The sequence below is a fragment of the Octodon degus genome, unplaced genomic scaffold (genome assembly GCF_000260255.1).
Source record: "Octodon degus isolate 3935 unplaced genomic scaffold, OctDeg1.0 scaffold00086, whole genome shotgun sequence".
Taxonomy (NCBI): domain Eukaryota; kingdom Metazoa; phylum Chordata; class Mammalia; order Rodentia; family Octodontidae; genus Octodon; species Octodon degus.
The window spans coordinates 7,442,196-7,446,524 of record NW_004524662.1 but is presented as its reverse complement, the minus strand read 5'-3'; the positions used below and the strand labels follow the sequence as shown (position 1 = coordinate 7,446,524).

Here is a 4,329-nt window from a genome sequence, read left to right as displayed (position 1 = left end):
AGAGAGAGAGAGAGAGAGAGAGAGAGAGAGAGAGAGAGAGAGAGAGAGAGAGAGAGAGACTAATGATGATAACACCACTGGATCTTTTAAATTGTAGAAATCTATCTGTCCGGCTCTCCATTAACATGCTCTTTCTCCCTGGTGTCCTCTTCACTGGTCTCTGCTTGCAGGCTAGCCAGTTATTACAGGGGGATTAGAAAGTGAGACTAATCTGGGCTTACTTGATCTCACTAAACACTGTTATTCCAGGTGAATGCTGAGAGGTGTGGGGCTGAGAGGGAAGAAGGCAAAGGAAGCAAGAGGTATCAGACAGCCCTTCTGGAGATTCCCTTAGGGGAGTGTCTTACAGAATCTATACTCTTTTTTCCCCCCCTAACTTTGTATTTGGTTACAACTCTTGTTTTTCATGCTTAAGAGTTTAATTCCATTTAAAGTTCCTCAGCTATTGACCCTGTAAGAGCCAGAGCAGGGAAACAGGTAGCAAGATTTAAAGCTTGGTGCTGTTAGACCCTCGTTTATCTAGGTGTACAAGACCATTTAGGTAAGCAATCCAGTAAACTGGTTGTAGTGTTTTCTTTGCAGAGTCCAATTCTCGGATCTTGGTCTCTGCTATTTAGTGTACCTCCGGAGTTGCTTTTCCTTCATGCAATCAAATCATGAGAGCTAACCTTAGGCAAACAATGGGAATAGTCCAGAGGGTTTTTTCTTTCTAAAATGTCTGTATGAATTGACTCTGTGATGAGTAGCTTTGAGAGTATAAAAGAAAGGAGGATGGAGACAAAAGGATATAAATGATGTCTAATTTCTTCTACCTCTACAGCCAAATCTTTGTGCCTTAAATCATGCCTTAGTCACTTGATTATGTTTGAAAGAGTAAGCAGGGCAAAGAAAGATTGAGAATAAGTATTTAGGTTTAGGATTCAATTACGTGATGAGGAGACTGTTGCACAAACTGTGCACACAATTATGTTTTCTCACTTGAAAACGATTTTTTCCTGAGAAAGAGGGAGCTTGAATCCGTTTAGTTAAGATTGGCCCTGGCAGCAGGTTAAATTAATATAGTACTATTTTTTTTTTCTTGCCTTAGGATGCTTGTTTTTGTACTGAATATAGTCTAGGTTCTCCCAAACTGTGACGGGATGTTCCCTGCTCATTCAAGCACACTTTGCTATCCTTTTGACCCTTGTTTTGGCAACTGTCTCCCTTTTCTCAGCTTACTTATCACTGCCGTTTTGCAAAATGCCTGCTACAATCACACAGTTGTGAAGCATATATGTTAGCTTTCACTTGTTAAATTTCTCTTTGCAAGAAATGCAGGCTGCTAAGGGCCTGTGAAGCTGGTTCCCCTGCAGGCATGAAGCAGGCCTGACACAGGTCTTTATCTTATTTGGCTACACGAAGAGAGCTAGGGGCGGGGGTGGGGGAGGAGGAGCCATATGCTTAATCCAGAAGGGACATTAGAGACAAAAGTATTTACAGTTGGGAGGTATCGGTTTTTCTGCTCCTTTATTTAACAACAACAACAAAAAAAATTATAGGAGAAAGGAGAAAGAGATGGGCAGTTTTGATGGCTGAGTAGCCGAAATTTTTGCCGTCCGATTTGACTTCAGGACACTGCTGATTTAAAACGTCGTTTATTAAAGGCCCACATTCTGCTAAACTTCAAGCTTCGACTCAAACCTTGTGAACTGTCAGAGAGAAAGAGAGCAGAAACAGGCCTTATTAATAAGCAGTCGATGGTATGTTTTCTTTTGTTCCTATAGGATGGTAAATAGAGTAATGTTGGAAAAATCTTCCCACAGATTAAGAAGAAAAAGACTTTAAAATCGTTCCTGGTTTTAGCTTTTGTACTTCATATACTGCCTCTTTAGATTTGTGGAAAGAAAGGGATTTGATGGGTGCTATTTTTAACAGCTGTCAGGATAAAGATAGTATTATCTGTACTGCTGGAAAGGTGACCGTAGACACGCATCTGATAAGAGAGAGGGAAGGGTAAGCCCATTGGGCTCCGAAGAACTCTTTCATGATTTCTGTGCTTTTATCTTGGAGTCAGAGGGATAACTCCATGGATATATTTATGTACACTTGGTCTAAGGCTTTCATTTGCATCATCATATGTTTTCTGTGACTTTATTATGTTCCTTAAATTTTTGCATGACTAGAAACATAACTTACAAAGGAAAAGCACACACAAAAAAGTATAAGTGTGCTGAATTTCTTATATTAAAATGGAATAATTTGATGGGGGGATTTGAATAATTATGGTAAGGGCAGGAAAGCAGTAACACAAAGACAGTTGCTGTAGTTTCCACAATTTGGAACATTTTTCCTGGAATTATATGTTTATCTTTTAACTCGAATGTGGTTCGGTAAAAATAAGAACTAGAGTATGGTCATCTATGAGTGTGACATTGAAATGTGAATTACTAAAATTTAAAACCAAATGTTTACAGTAAATACTTTCGAGGAAAATGTATAATTGATCCATTTTTTTTGTCACTTCCTAGGCTTGCTATGCAGCATTATGACATACGGCATTTTTTTTTCTCAGTGGGAGAAATGTATGTGAAGGAAAAATAAACAGAAGTCAAAATGAAAATTAAATCCATGCTTTGCTTTGCTTCTCTGGGTTATAAAATCTCCCTGTGAATAATTAAATGTAGAAACAGCCCATCTCTCTGGAAATGTTACAGATGCAAGAACATATTGGTTCGTAGTTTAAATTTTAGGTATTCTTGCCCTTTTCTCATTTCAGGTGTGTGATGCATATCCTGTCCTCTTTAGCCAAATTTTGTTTAATATTGTTTTCTACGTGTGTCACCATATCCATGTTGTTAGTCTTTAAGTGGAAAATTCCTAGATAGGAGAATCTTAACATTTGTTCTTCTGGGAAAAATTAGCAACATGTATAAATTATGTTTTATAAAATATTTTTTCATGATAATTTTTTCTATTAAGTAGGAAAGATTTACTGACTTTTGTGAGCTTTGATTTTTTAAAATTAATTTTATTGGTTCATTTTAGATATACATATTGTATGACACCTTAGATATACATAATTATATCATCCATCATAGAGAATTTATACTTGTATATAATATATCTCAAGTCACCTTTTCCCCAATCCTCTCCTCTTTGTTCAACCGCACTTCTGCTCTTTCTTTATAAAGCTTTTGTCTCTATTTTTTCCTTTTATACTTTTTAAAAAAAAAATTTCCCTTCCTTTCTCTTCTCTTCTCTCTTCCCTTGTTCTTCTTCATATATTAACATTTTCTTCCTGTTGCAAAATAGCTATTATACTTTTTGGTCCTTATTTACACTTTCAATTTCTCACATTAGAGAAAAAGTGCAATATTTACACAGGTGTGTCAAATTTATTTCACTTGAGACCATGGTGCCAAAGTGCATTCATTTACCTTAGAAATGTCTCAAGTCTATCCTTCTTTATGGCTGAGTAGTAGACAATTATATTAAAAAACCCACATCTTTATCCATTCATTCACTGATGGACAGTTGGGCTATTTCCAAGATTTAGCTGCTACAAATTGTGCTCCTATAAACATGGATGGACATATATTGCTGTGGAATGATGCTTTTAATTCTTTTGGAAAGATACCAAAAAGAGAATAAGCTAGGTCAAATGGAATATCTTATTTTAGTGTTTTTGAGGAATCTCTATACTGATTCACACCAATATACACTTCTACCAACAGGGATAATGGATTCTATTTTCCCCTTAGCCCCACCAGTGTTTGTTATTGGATGATTTCTTGAAAATAGCCATTCTTTCTGAAGTGAGATAAAATCTAAGTGTTGCTTTCATTTGCGTCTCTCAAATGATCAGTGATGCTGAAGATTTTTCCATGTATTTATTTGCTTTTTTTTTTTTTTTTTTTTTTATTTATTTATTGATGCAACCAGGGATTGAACTCAGGCCCTTGTGCTTGCCAGGCAAGCGCTTATGCTACTGAGTTATCACCCCAGCCCCTACAGCTTTGAAACAGACAAAAAAAAGTGTTCATGCAAATTATTCAAATTAGACTAAAATTGCTGGAGCCTATTTCACCCTCTGACATGTATGTCTGTTTCGTCACAACATTACTGGACTGAGTTTCAGATACATGATTAAATAATAGTAAGTCCTGTGCACATAGGAGATAATGAAATTTGGACCTATTAATTTAGCCTTTCTGGGGCTGGCCAAATAGCTCAGTGGATTAAAGTGCCTGCTTAGGTAGATGCAGTGGCAGGGAGTTCAATCCCCAGACCTGCCGTGCTGGCCCCACCCCCGGGGTGCACTGAGAAGGCGATTGAGACTGGGCATGGTGG

At 37.2% G+C, this 4,329-nt stretch overlaps 1 protein-coding gene across 3 annotated transcripts in view; it reads left to right on the top strand.

The window, feature by feature from the left end:
- Nucleotides 1-1,489: 1,489 nt before the first annotated feature.
- Nucleotides 1,490-4,329, top strand: part of Akap6 (A-kinase anchoring protein 6) — a 425,557-nt gene continuing 422,717 nt past the window's right edge. For all 3 annotated transcript variants that reach the window (XM_023721810.1, XM_004637098.2, XM_023721809.1), the window contains exon 1: nt 1,490-1,739. The gene's annotated coding sequence lies outside the window, so the exon portion shown is untranslated. The remainder of the gene's footprint in view (nt 1,740-4,329) is intronic.